Here is a 14,785-nt window from a genome sequence, read left to right as displayed (position 1 = left end):
CTCCCAGAAGCTAGTGTACGTGACTGGTTGATGCTTATGGGACAAGCTTAATTCTGTGGGTGGATCTTAAAAGGGAAGATGTTGCCTGGAGGGCAGCATTCAGCCTATGAAAGTGCTCATTATTTTTCCACAATCTGTAGCTCCTGAGGCACTCTATTCTTTGTTTGCCTTACTTCTCCTCAGGTGGGTCCCTATCCATGAATTTGTGATGTCGTTTCGCTTAAGACTGTGTTTTTAATTGCTGTTATCAGAGCCCAAGTAGTAAAACATGACTGCCTGTCTTCTTAGAAACCCAGCTAACCCATTCCCTCTTTCAGGAGTGCAATGTTGATTTTCTCAGCCTTTTGTGTCTTCAGAGGATGAGAACCAATTTTAATTTGAGGATAGTTTTTTTCCCTGATTGTCTGCTAGACAAATGTGGAAGGTGGTGTAGGCTAGTGGGATCAAAGGGCTGGGATGTGGATGCAGGTACTGGAAGCCCTTCTGTAATTATGAAGTTTTCATTTTTCAAGCCTTGTATGTTCAGAAACTTGTTTCCCTGCTGTAATTATCTGTGTGGCTGATGACTGTACTTATGACATGACATTATATTTAAAGCTTATCCGCCGAACTAGAAAGGCTGGATTCTGCCCCACTCCCTCTACGAGTGAATGAGTGAATTTCTGAGGAGAAAGTTACAATTCCTAAGCTAAGACAGATACTACAGGATTTGTTGAACACTTGTTCAAATAGCCTTTTAACTTTTTCTTTAGTTGAACCATGTACCATTTAGCTGTGATTATGTGAGGCCTGTTGATTGCCCTCATGGAAAGGGGGAATTGCCACGAATGAGCTGTTACGCGAAACTCATTTTTTATTCTTGTGTTTTTTTTCTTTCCTAAAACAACTGGATGAGTTCAAAGGATTTATGTGTATCAGTGGACACTGGGGCAGGGTATTGGGCCATGGTGATCATCAGATATGGGAGACCAACGGTCACCAGCTATATTCTTGGCTAAGGTACAAGCAATTACTTGTTGTGAAAGCAGCCGTGTAGGAATCTGTGCTAAAGCAGGATCCACGCACTGCCTATCCACATGTCAAACACAGGAGAACCCTTGAATGGTGGTAGAACAATCAAAGCTTTGGAGTGTAATTGTATGTTCTGAGCTTTAAAAATATGCTTCTTCATATTATGTTTTTTTGTTTGTTTGTTTGTTTGTTTGTTTGTTTTGTTTTTTTTTGTCAGCTTTATTTTCAGCTGGTATATTGTGGACCCACCTACCTGGAAGAGACAGTGGTGCTGTACAGAGGCTCCCTAGCTAGCCCCAAGTGAACTTGCTTGCCTTCTGGATCCAACGTAGCTGTGTTGTGCTTTGTTCCCAAAGGAGCTAATTAGCTGGGGTGTTACATCATGCTACAGCGGTTATCTTGCTTCCAGTTCCAATGTACTTCATGTAGCGATAGCTCACATATCTCTGCAAAACACTGCATTGTATTGTTCAGGCCTGTCCCAAAATACGAGGAGAGATTTATAGCAGGGTACTCAATCCTACTTCCTTATTTCTTCACTCTTTGTACAGTGGTGAATGAGCTCCTCAGACTGGGAAGATTTCCTCCATGCTGCTGAAGGGAGCAATTCTTTTCTCTTTTGTCTTTGCATGGCTCACCACTACACTCACCTTTCCCCATCCAGAACAGCCCTTGCTGCTTCATCTACTCAAGGTAACTAGCCGTAGGAGCAGCCTCCCTTGGTTCTCTGTGGGCTTATTTAGAAGCGTGATATTTGAAGGATTGTGTGAGGAGGGAGAGGGAGTTGTATGAATCCCCTGTCTGAGGAGAGGAGAATCCAAAATCTTGCCCGTTCTCTATAGGGATGTCATTTGATTTTTCTTCACCTGAATGGTGCAACTCCAGGAGCATCTTGGTAACTTACTTCACATCAGGTGAACAACCTAAGTCAGTGGATGTCGAAAATGGTACAAGTAAGAACTGTCTTGAACCCCTTAGGTTTTTGTTGTCAGCAAAGAGTTACGTAAAGCTGAAGCAGAAAGAGATTGGAACTGCCCTAGTCCAAATAAAAATGCCTACGCTATGAGATGGTCTAATCAAGATCAGAGCTTCCCTGTTTCAAAATTTTCCGATGTGTGTTTGTTGCTTTCTTTATTTGTTTTTGTTGTGTGTGTGTGTTTTTTTTTTTTTTTAATCGCCCATTGACCTAAGAAATATAGTTATTGTAGTTAACAATACTGTTATAACACACACTGACAAAATCCAGATAACTCAAAGTTGGGCTGACACTTGATCCTTTACTCATACTATTGTTCCATAATATTTTTTCCTCCATGACATCATGAGCTATGAAAGTGCCAACATTTTTTTTTCACGCTGCCTAGCCTTTTCTTCCTTCATGGCATAACCTTTATGTTTAAAAATAACTCCTTTTGCTTTGTATTTAGTGCATATTTTGAGAGGAAACTGCTTGCCACGTGAGAATGTTTAACATCTGTGGTGGTTTTACCACTATATATTCAAAGCAGTTGGCACATGCATTTATCTGCAGGGGTACAATGACATTTTTCTCAGCAGCTGTATCCATGACAACAACTGGGAATGTCCATGCCTCCTCTTTAGTTTTCAGAAGAATATGAGTTCTTACCGTCCTAATGAAATGCCTGCAAGAAAAAGCTGTGCAATTTTAATCAGGCTGGATTCCCTTCAGCCATTAAATAATGGCCTCTCCCAAGTGCTTTAGTATCAGGAAGTATCAAAAGAACAAAACTAAAATGCGTGTATCCACATGCACTGGGAGAAGAGTGAGCCTCTGTTTCACCTGCTACAACCCAGCATGAATTGTGATGGTAAAAATGAAGGTACTTGGGAAGTTCACTTTATTTTCAGTGTGTACTAAGTGTGTAATTTCAACACTTAAGCTCAGAGCTATAAGGGATAGCGTTATGAAATTCATTTCTGTTACACAACAGAACTGTTTTCCATGTGTGCAGGACAATGGAAGTTACTCCTGGGTAGTGGGCAGTCCGTCTTCAGTCTCAGTGAATGGTACAGTAAGTGGCACAGAAGTAGTAGATCAGGCAGCTCTTTAAGAGCACTCATCATCCAGCAAATCCAAAGTGACTTATTTACATGCCTAAATGGGTGTTGTTAATGCTGACTGTTCTTGAAAATCTGATGGTGGTTAAAGTGGTCTCTTATTATGGACAGTGTTGAAGTAGGAGAATAAAACAAAGGGCACGGGCAACTTTGTTTTCTCTTAAACAGAAATCTGAATTCAAGGATGAGGCTAATCAACCTGCTAATATATAGGTTGCCAAAACCCAACAGTTTCTTGGGAGCTGAGGTTTTGATTGCTGTGAAGATGAAGATATGAGGCTTGCTGCTTTGGGAGGCTTAACATCCATCTTAATGCCTCTTCTGCATGCTTTCTACTCCGTTCTCATGAGTAGTTTCTGGACCTCTAAGAAGATCCAGCCATACCCCATTCTAGGTTTTCAAGTTGTTCATTGCTTTAGAAAACAAGAAACACTGACCATGACAGATGGTAGAAGTATTTAAATTGATTTATTCATAGTTAACTGTACAAATGTTGTATAGTTTTTATTCAGGAGAATGTGAGTGTGGGAAGTGGGGTAAAAAACAGCTTTCTTACTATTTTCTGCCTCCTGCTGTCTGGAAAGGAGAAGGGAGGAGGGAGGGGTAATTCGCACCTTCAGCTTTTGGGAATTTTCAGAACAGGGGAGCCGCAGAAGTGGTGGAAGGAGATAAATGTGGAGGGTTTTTAGAAGCCCAGAGCACGCTTAGTTGAGGAAAACACTGAGAACTGCTGGGCGCTGGTCTACAAAGAAGAGTTCAAAGATGGGACTGGGCTTCTGAGGCCATGGGTAATAAGGGAGAGGTTTGCAGGCAGTTCTTAAATGTTTCACTTGGCAGTTCTGAATCGTCTCTCCTGATAGTATAGTGATATAGTTCATTAATTATATGTTACAATGTCATATTAGTTCCAGGGTTTGGAGTTGTTTGTTGTCTTTTGCTAAGCCTACCTCAAGGGAAGGAGGGCGGAGGCTGGCTGGCTGGTTGATGGTTCTTCTGCCACACCACCCAACCTCAATTTATAACTGTAAAGGCTTGGATGAGAAGCCTCACCATTTCCAGGCAAAAGGAAGCAGCTGTAACAAACTTGTGAGTTCCTAAGGGCCACTTGGAGCTGCTTCTAGAGAGAAATGTGTTCTCCAAAAGAGAATAACATATCTGGAGAGGCTGTTACAAAGTCATTATGTGGAAGAACTGCCTGTCTTCCCCTCAGCGCAGGGACAGGCCTAGCTTGTCTCATGGTTCGTGGAAGAAACTAAAGGCAGGACAAAAACCCTCAGAAGCGGGGGAGTTTTGATGTGTAAGAAGTCCCCTTCGCCTCCGAGCTGCTCCACAGAAGGGATATTGAAAGTCCTGTTGCTGGGAAGGGTGTCAGGACAGTTTCTGTTTCGTTCTGAGCTCTTGGTGAAAGGCCTTAGGACGTCTGCCTCGGGGATTCAAATCCTGAAGCTTTCATCATGGGTCAGGAACAGCTTCTCTTGGGTTTACTGCATGAAGTAAATGGGAATGCTTGTTCACATCAAAATAAAAGCCAAGATTAAAAACTATGCAAACTCTGGGAAGTTACTATAGAGGATGAGAATATGGCCCCTTTTATCCATTCAGGAAGCATAGAAAGCTTTAGCAACCAATTTTAAAAAGATTATATCTATCATATGAGCGTAACTACATCTGAGAGAACTTCGATTTTGCAAACAAACCTGGTAGGACTGAACATTTTATTTTACCAGAGTAGGGACTTGCCATCCTTTTTGCGAGCTTATTTTCAGTTTCCGAAGCAGTCCTTTAACAGTGAGGGCTGTGAAATGTCGGCACTCCTGGCTACACATCCACGGGCACCTGCCTTCTCTGACCGCACGTGCTTGGCTAGACGAGGACATACAGAACACGTCGCTGAGTAGATCCGTGCCCAAGAAGGTGATCCCAGAGAGCGACCTTTGGATACAGCTGGCTCACTGGCTCTACGCTTAAGGTTTCTCTCCGTTTGCCTGCTATGGGTGGCACGGCTGGAGGGGTCACCTTCCCTTGCCCCCCCCCAGGGTGAATTGATGGGCAGCACCTGCCGCAGTGAGTCAGCAGGGCTCGGCTGGCATCTGCTGCGGCGGTCCCGCACCTGCTAATAGCATCTGTCAGCCAACCTTCAACAGTGTCAAAAAATAATGGTTCCAGGAGCAGCAGCCCACTCCACAATTGTTTTTTTTTTATTGCTGTGTCTTGCATTTGTGCCCTCCTCCCCTTGCGGGGTTGTTGGGAGCACCGTGCTTGCTTCTATTTCACAGCTTTTTTCTATTTCTTTTTTTTTTTTTTCTCCACTTTTAAATTTGTTACATCATCTCCTTGCGAGTGATGTTTGGTTTATGCTGAATGCATACCTGATGTAACTACTCATTTGAGTACTCGGTCTCTATGCCAATAAACAATATACCTTGGCAGTGCTGAGCATTTTTTTCCAGTGAACATGTCAATGGTTGTGGAGACTGGATGGAAATAAAAACTCATCTATGATCTCAAAATAAGATGCACATTTTTGACAGCTGCACCACACTTATTTTTTTTTAAACTTTGTAGCTTTGTAGTGTCCAACAATCTTATCAAGGCCAGTTTTCTCTTAACTTTTCTCAGAAAAAAACGATATGCAGCCATAATGTAGCAGTTGAATGAACTTCTTCATTTTAAACCTTAGTATTAGTTTGGTGAATCAATTTATCAATAGAACAGGCTATTCCACTTGAAAGATCTAAAAGAGGGATAATTAACTCTGTTGCTGATTCTGTCTGTCTGTCTTTTGTCTGATGGAGTCTGGAAGCAACTTAATAGAATATAAAGTATTTAAAATTTCATTATCTAAAATTGCTTTCCTTAATTCCATTCACTTTACATGTTGCAACACTGAATAAGGGTGTATTTTGTTCATAGCTGCTAATGAACTACGTTCCATTTACCTGCTTACTCCTAGGCTTCTCTAATAAAGTCACAAACTAATAAACTTCAGAGTTGAGGTGAAGCAGATGTATCTGGAAAAGTGTCTGGTGATAATGGACTGATCTTTGTCTGTTTTGTTACAGACAACATGGAAACAACCTAAAACTTATTTATTTTATGTTTTTAAGGAAAAGGGATGTTTTAGCTTTTTAACATCAATATATTTTTTTAATCAGACCTTTCCACTTAGGCTTGCAACACTTACATGCCACATCCATGTAGCATTTCTCAAGAAATCTTTAAAGGATTACCTTCAAATACTTATAATTTCATAAATACAAATATTAGCGTCTCTTTCATTAGAGGATTCATGCTCCTTTTTTTATGCCTTGCCTTTAAGAAACCACTTCATGATGCAAATAAATACAGATGACATCTGTCATCTGAAATGCTTTTAACCATCAATTTGAATATGACCATAGTGCTTTTTCAAGTGAAAATAGATTAAGTTGGAAAAGCTGTATGAAAAATTGATTAAAAAACTACTTTACTCAACTGAATTGTTTTACAGAAAATATATGAAATAAACATAGCTATCAGGGCATAATAGAGGGAAATCCAACCTTCATATTGTGAATATAATAACTTTTTTAATAAACTCTAAAAGGAGTAGTTAAGGTGGAATTCATTTCACTTCATTTCACTGATACCAACGTTAGTCATCTACTTTGTCACCCAAACTGCCTGTGTAATTAGCAGAAGGGAAAAAGTGCCTCTGCAAAGCAATTTATGCAATTTCTTCCCATCTTTTGTGCCTCCCTATTCTTTTTCTATAGCATTATATTATCTAGTCAGTTTTTACTTTACCCCCTTGATGCCTATAGACAATGAGATTTGCTAACATGGAGTCTGATGGAGCAGTTTGCTGTTGATGCCAGGGGTTTCTGTGGGATATTGCTGCTTCCCTTCACCTGTCTTCCCAGTAATGTAGTTTTCACCTATGTGTTAGCCATTCTGGGGTTATATTCATTCTCTTCTGCTGTAATGTATGTAATTTGTTCAGATAGTTTGAGGTGAGCTGCTGGGCTCCCAAAGAGGCAATTGTGTTGGGGCTTGGCCATAGCTAGCATTTAGGTCATCTGTGAGAAGCTGTATTAATTACACTCAAAGAGTGGTTTAAATAAGTTCAGTGAGAAACCTGAGCAAGGTAGCAGTCTGTTTGGGTAACGAGAACAATTCACTCACAAATAACTTTCTGAATGCTCCTGCTGATGATTTCACTCACTGTGCAAGGCAAATCTAGGCTGCGCAGATCTAATCTTTCCCATGCCCTTTTCCACTACATGAAAATGACTTTCGATAGGGCAGTCCTACCAGTTTAAGACCGTTCTGCAGAAGTACAAAGTGTCAGGCGTTTTGTGATTGATTTTGTTAATATCTTTATGGAAAGTATGAATCAGAATAGCATGGGAAATAGGATTGTGTTTTAATTCACCGAGTATAGTGGTGGGTTGAATTTGCACAAGGCTTAGGAGCTCAGCTAATTTTTACAGTACTGCAAACACTGTATGATAAGCATTTCAAAAGGATGCTCGCAAAACAGGAGAAATGCATCTTGTAATGAACACCTAAGCTGTTTAAATTTCCTTATAGATAAGTAAATAGATGATACGTGTAGATCAGGCACTTTTCCTGAGAAGAAAGGCAAGTGCAGCTCTTTGATGCTGGAATATAAATAACAGATTTTTCTTTATTAGAAGACTGCTTCAATCAACTGCTACTTTAGACTTGGGATAAAGGATTAAAAAACAAAAAAAGTTTAAAGATTAAAGGTTTTAGAGCATGTAGACTAATCAAGGTGTCAACTGATGAGGTGTCCTTGGAAGGCAGAGAGCTTTTGTTCCTTAAAAGTTCCAGTATTTGCACTTTTTCATGTGTTTTTCATGCTTTTTCTCCCCCAGCTTTCATTACAGTGCTTCCACACTTGGGTCTCCTGTGCCACCGTATCCACTCCTTTTTATGATTTCTGCCCCCTCCTCATATTCTAGGTTCCTGCCCTCCTCGCTTGTGCCTTTCATATTTCAGTCCTTAAATTACCCATGAGAGCGAGGTCATCCAGTGCAAGGAGGCTTTTTGGGGGAAGATGAAGCACGCTGGGAGATGAGCAGGAGTGCTTTCCTTTTTGTGCCTCCTTTCTTCTCTTCCTAGCCCCTACCTCTTCAGCGAGGAGCAGAAGGAGTGGCCGCTTGCTTCGAGCTGCACGCTGGTGCAGCCTCCCGTTGCTCTTCACTTTGAAACCGACAGATGCTGATAAGAAATGCAGATGTTTAAAAATATCTTAAATAACTGACAGTGTTTTTAGGGCAGCTTATTATTTACTTGTCGATGGAAATTTTCGTTTCCTTCAAAGTTTTGTGCTCATGGAACATCCAAAACTGGAAGCTCAAAATATTGCTTTATATAGAAACATTTCACTCCCAGCCCAGCTGTGCACTTTAGCCAATCGGATGAATTCTTTCTATATTAGATTATGCTAGGAGTAATAAATATAACTGAGGGTAGTGGCATATAAAAACCTTGAGAGACATAATATCCCCAGTACATGCTGGAAATCTTAGCAGATTTGTGAGGATACTCCTGGGAGGTAGGCTTGGGCTAGAGCCTTGATTTTGTAGAAGACATGGTTCTAGGGAATCAGTGAAGCAGTAAGTATTGTAAGGAAATTAAGACTGCAAATTACAAGCGTATATCTGTAAATACAGACTTATGTGTAAAGGCAAATATCTAAAAATAGTGTATTTTAACTGAGCTAATTTCAGGAGTAGTAGTTATCTTCAGTAAACTTGTGGAATAAGTACTGTTTCTTCGAAAACAGATTTGGTTTTAATCATCAGTATATTGGAGGAAATCATGTTGGTCTCCGTATTTCTCAGACCTTCCTGGTCCTGTGTCTATGTATGCTTTGTATCTGTTGTTTTATTTTCATTTTAATTATAATTTTATTAATCCACAGCTACCTCTCTTTCTCTTTGTAATATATGCTGTTATCTACAACTGGCTTAATTTAGTAACATGCAATGGATACCTGGTTCTTCAATGCAGCATGTCTGTTTAATTTTTCTTTAATTTGGGGTGCATACATTTTGTTTACTTGAAACTGTCTTTCTCCATTCCTCATAACATTTTCTTCTTAAAATTTTCATGTTCGCCGACAATAGCAAAGATCCAGGATATTGCTGTGCAGGAATTGAATTTGACTTTGTGTTGCTCCTGGAGGCATAAAAATATTATCCTAGGTTTATTTTGATTCCTATTACTGTAAAGATGAAAATGATTAGTTGTGAACACTTTGGGTAAAACTTCGCATAATGAGTTAATACAATAGAAATGCTCGGCAGCTTGTGACTGCCTTCATACTAATTTTCTTAATTATAATGTCAATTTTTAAAAATGCATTTTGGCAAAGCTAGTTGATCAGCTTTCTCTTTTTGCTCAAAAGACAGATAGTTTGGAGTCTTACTTTACCAAAATAAGTACTTATTTGACACTGCAGGAGCAGGTATTTAGAACCTAACAAGGAGAGCATTACACTGTGTTGCTGAATGCTTACTGATATGCAGTGGCAGATAATTTGCTATTTTAAAATGCTTTATTTTCAAAGCACCGAGCAGCAAGGTAATGGTTGGCTGTTGAACACACAGCTGCTTTTGTCTTTCATTTCAGTTACTTGTAAATGTACCAAATGGCAACTTTTAGCATTGTGTAGTATTAAACAATTTCATGTACTTGATTTATTGATGTTTCTGTTACAATCTGTATTGCACTGTCTGCGTTGCTGTGAAGCAGAGGTGTGCTGTTGTTATTGTTGTCATCAAAAATATCTTCCCTACGCTGTTCATTTCATTATATTGTTCTAGAAAAAGCTGTAAAATACCAAAAATAAAATAAAATCCAACCTCAGTCATGACTAAGTAAGTTTCCAACTTCAGGACTATAAAAAGTACCATAGAAATGGGAAGGCTGTTTGGAGTCAGTGAGTATGTTCTGGAAGTTGCTGGCAGCACAGATGCATCCCCGTAGGAGAACAGGGTTATTAAATATTATCATATATTGTTATATATTATCATATAGATGATGTGACTGATTTCTCAAAGATCGAGGGAGATTAAATGCAAGGGTTGTCACTAGGCTGCTTAGGGGGTTAGGAAAGATTGCCTTCCTAGGATGTGCAATGGAAATGCAGATAAAGAAAAGAAGAAGAAAACTTGAAAGGAACCAGCCAAAAAAAAGAGCATGGGTAAATGCTTTCCTTTGTTTGCAGGGGGGGCGGATTTTGTTTAATTCAAACTTGTATCAAAGCTATGAAACTAGCAAACTCCACTGTATGAAAAGGGAGATTTTTTTTTTTTTTTCCCCTGCTGGTCCTGTGTTTGAAATGTCTGCTGTGCAAAAGAAGCTACTCCACTGTTGCTAACTAACCAGATTACCTGACTTGCTAGCATGTTGGAAAATACCGTCTGATTTTCCCTCTTCTCAGCCTCACTGAACAGGATGCTTTCATCACAAAGTTTACCATTTTTCCCTAATGTGGACAGAGCTTTGTACCTTTTGTACCTTTCTCTGACTCAGAATGGGGTTTTGCAAGGTATTTTTCTTCCTTGTCCTTATCACAGTATTTTGCATCCAAGCTATCAGTATGGTGAAACCGTACTGATACTATTCACCATCCATATTACCTTTCAATGATGAAACCCTGTTAAGAAATGTATGCTTCCCATCACGGTCCCTTTCAGTGGCTCCTTGGTTTTGTGTTGCCATTTGCCCTTCTTGGTTACACTGGTGTGAGATTTTCAAAGCTGAAAATAGCTCCTTTAAAAATAAAATAAAAGCTTGAACTGAATCATTTCACCAGCATTGTTGACAGGAGGGTGAAATACAGAGCTGTGACTGGGATGAGGGGCTGGGAAGGGGAGGGGGAGACGAGCACCTTGGGCAGGGTTTGCACGCCAGAACCAACCTGCTGCATGATGAAGTCTCCTGCCATCAGGAGAGAGAAGATGCCTCTGAAGGCCTCCAGAGGGAGATACTATCCACCTAAGGTTAGGTGTCTCAGCTTTAAAGAGAATTCAGAATAAAGTTTATAGTATTAGTTTACAGTAATTAAGGTTACTGTAGCAGCTACTGCAGCTCCATCGTTTTCAAAAAAAAAAAAGTCAAAAATTACATGAATTGATCTCCTATGAAAAAATCTGGATAAGGTACCAAATCCTAATAATCAAACAAGAACACCTAGTGTAACGTTATGATGCAATACTTCACTGCTTCTCAAATTCCGATATTCCTATTTATAAACTCCAAATTCCATGTCCCTAAATGTATGCGAAACAGGGAATATGTTTTATTTTTCATCTGCGCAGCTCTGTGTCGATATCCAGATTGCTATTTAAGGAAATAAACTGTAAAGTAAGGCAAAACAGCTAAAAATAGGACTCACTAACTAATACACGCTCATCCAAATAGAACATGTGGAAAACTTCCGTTGAGCATGCTGGAGATTAGTTTTACTAAAAAAGAAATATGTTAAACTGGGGATAAACACAGCCTTTTAACAGAAGAGGAGAGCGACGTCAGCCTGGGAGTTCTAAAACTAGAAAGGAAATCAGGAGAGGAAAAGGGAGGTTTGTGCAGCCCGTGTGGTGAACATGATCTGGCTCAGAAATAAGCTGGGAAAAGTTGGGAAAACAGAGACAAGAGAGAAAAAACCCGCGATGTTTGCTCAGGGATTCTGTAAGCCCCCTTGGCTCTTCCTCTACCGCTCTCGTTTTCATGCAGTCTTAGCCCAAAGTGCATGGCTTAAACGGTGGAGCTCCAGTCAAGTGATTTGAATTTGGTCAATGGGAAATAAATTTGAGATTTCATGATGCCTGCACAACTGCACCGTGAGAGCAAGTAGTTAAATTCCCCTTCTTATTTTTTTGGTCCAAATATTTTTATCTATTTATAGTATTTTTTGCCCACTTATGCGAAGAAGTAATTTTTTGGATTATTAAATCTAATTACGAATGTTCGGATCAGGAAACGCTCTTTTTTTGACATTGGATTACGAAAAAGAGTAGGTAAAAGCAGATAAAATGGGCTAGAAGACCAGCTGGGGTGATGGAGAGGGGAAGGCACGAGCTGACCTCGCGCTGTTGGTTATTGCAGCTGGGCGAGAGCTGACAGAAAGGCGCTGCACCAGGAAGTGCAAACAATTATTTGGAGAGCAAGAGTTGTGTGGGAAGGGGAACGGAGTCCAATCTTTCTGCTTCATTTATTCCAAGCACTGGAATTTGTACAAAGGCCTGGTTTAACTGGTCTGTCACTCCAGCAATGGTGAGGTTAAAATTTCCATCAAAATAATACACTATTTTGGAAATGTTTCCAATATCTTGAATTTTGCTGCTAATTTAATACCTGGTTTAACAAGCATGCCTTCTTATTTCAAGACTCCTGATAATATAAGTATTCTTCATCACTAGGCTCAGTTCAGCTTGTATAAAGGCAGACAGATTTGGAGAAACAAGAAAATATACATATATTTTTTTTTTCTGAAGTTTTAATATCCCGATTCTTTCAGAAACCTATTTTTGAAAGCTTTTCGTAGGCTATTGACATATGTGCCTTCAGTGGAACGTTTTCAGCTTGCATGTGACATAAAACATGAGGAAGTTTATTTTGTAAATTGAGAAAAAAAAATGCAGATTAGATAACACTTACACATTGAGCAGAAGATGTTTGGGGACCGGGATGTTTTATTTCTAATGTTTTTCTTTTTTTTTTTTTTTTTTTCCAAATTTAAAATCTGCCCTAACCAGATTACCAAGGACTGTTTGCTTATTCATCCAGAAGGAAAACACCTACATGCATGGGACCATATATATGGTGACTGTACTTTAAATTCATGTAGTGTCCCAGCATTTTGCCATTTATGACACTTTGATGCACCAAACTCAACTATCTGATAGCACTGATCAATTAAAAAAAAAAGAAAGAAAGAAAAAAGAAAAAAATCTCTTGAGAGTGCTTACAAATTGTAAAAAATGTGATAAATGGATGCTAGTGAAAACCAATAGCTTGTAGAAAATAAAGCGAGACAGGGAACTCTTGCAATTCGTTGTGATCACTCTGATTTAATAATTATGACTGTTTCCATGTTAATTCAGAAAACAGATGGTAAAATGATGAGAAATAAGCAATTATTATGCTTTGCCAGTTCTCTTGCAATTTTTTTTTGTCCAACTTTTGCAAGTAAGTCCCAGTGCAGTTGGTGGAAACCTTGGGGTAGAGCTGAGATTAAGCCCCCAGACAGTGCTTGACTTTCCTGAATGCACGATGCTGATGTCTGAAATTCTGCATGTTGAAAATGTGTTGATGGTAGCCCTTCTTTCTCCTTTTTTTTCTCTTTCTCCCACACTCCTGGTGTGGGAATGCTGCTGAATGCATCAGGTGGTGTAATGAATTTGAGATAACCTGATCCTACTGTACCCTTTCCAAAGATCCACTGGTAATTTACCTTTATTTTAGTTATTTGTTTATTTATGCTTTTTTTTTTTTTTCCTTCTCATCTTCCTCCACTTACTGTCTGTGATGAGCAGTAAGGGCTCACTGTTGTCATCTCATGACACATGGAATAAAAAGCTGATGTTTTCAAAGAAATAGGTAATTTTAAAGGATAGGGTGAGTAGTGTCATACAGGGGTAGCATCTGAGAGCTCCATTTTCTTCAAGCATAAGTAATACTTAAAGCTGATACTTCTTGTATTTGTAAGCACTTTAGATTTGACATTTTTGTCATATGTTTTTAATTAAATATATGGTTTAAAATTTTTGCTTTAAATATATTTAACAATTGAATAAAGTAATATGGTGTAGCAATAGAGAGAAAAACAGAGGCCAGTAAGTCACAAGAGGGGCTTTTCCTTTGCTTCATCTGATTTGCAAATACTCACTTCCATGAATTTCTAAGTCTTGATTTTGGAATTAATCATGGTCTTTGGAGGCAGGAAAACAGTGGAGTAGCTCTCTTTATTCCTACACTACACAGTCACTACAGGGCAAAGGGGGACTGGAAATAAGAATTGGTGACTGGTCTTTACTACAGTAACAGCCAGCAGTTCAGTTTTTTTCCTGTATATCTGATTCTCTTCAGGCAAACTTAATCTTACTTTTGGGATGCAAATTTTGAGTAAAACACATAGCTGAGATTTTGTGTACACATATACAAATATATATATATATACATATATGTGTTAATATATACAAAATATTCATACAAATGTACATACTTTGGGGATATATCTGCATATTTTTGATATTTTCTTTACATATATACATATATAGCTATTTTTATACATATACACTCTTTACAAAGAGGCATATACGTGTTCATATATATATCTGTACACACTAGGTATGTAAATTGCATACACACGGAAATTTTTAGGGGTTTTGGACACATGCACAGATGGAGGTAGTTTTGGTGTTGTGTTTTCTCCACTCTATTTTTTCACCCCAAAAGCCATTGAGGTGAATCAACATGCAGTGGCATCCCTGCTTTATCTCAAAGAGGAGAAAATTGTTTGGACATTAATGCTGGTTTTAAAGGCCATGTCTTCATTGCAGCTTTTAAACAGACGTGTAATTGGTGGATAGGGCTGGCTGCTTTCCGTCAATATTCTGTTAGCTACTCCAGCTGCTAGCAGGCAGTATCTTCTGCATCGTGGTTGTTTTCTAATTAT

The 14,785-nt window shown here is 39.1% G+C and overlaps 1 protein-coding gene across 3 annotated transcripts in view; it reads left to right on the top strand.

Annotated features, from left to right (window-relative positions):
* DGKH (diacylglycerol kinase eta) overlaps positions 1–14,785 on the top strand; it is a 173,731-nt gene that overhangs the window by 20,213 nt on the left and 138,733 nt on the right. The window contains exon 1 of one of the 3 annotated variants that reach the window (XM_082754717.1): positions 8,641–8,653. The exons of the other annotated variants lie outside the window; for them this stretch is intronic. The gene's annotated coding sequence lies outside the window, so the exon portion shown is untranslated. Of the gene's footprint in view, positions 1–8,640; positions 8,654–14,785 lie in introns of those variants that run through there. 3 annotated transcript variants of the gene reach the window in all.

The sequence above is a fragment of the Aythya marila genome, assembly GCF_965140915.1.
Source record: "Aythya marila genome assembly, chromosome: 1".
Taxonomy (NCBI): Eukaryota; Metazoa; Chordata; class Aves; order Anseriformes; family Anatidae; genus Aythya; species Aythya marila.
Note: the sequence above shows the minus strand (reverse complement) of the source record. Positions and strands in the feature narration are given on the sequence as shown.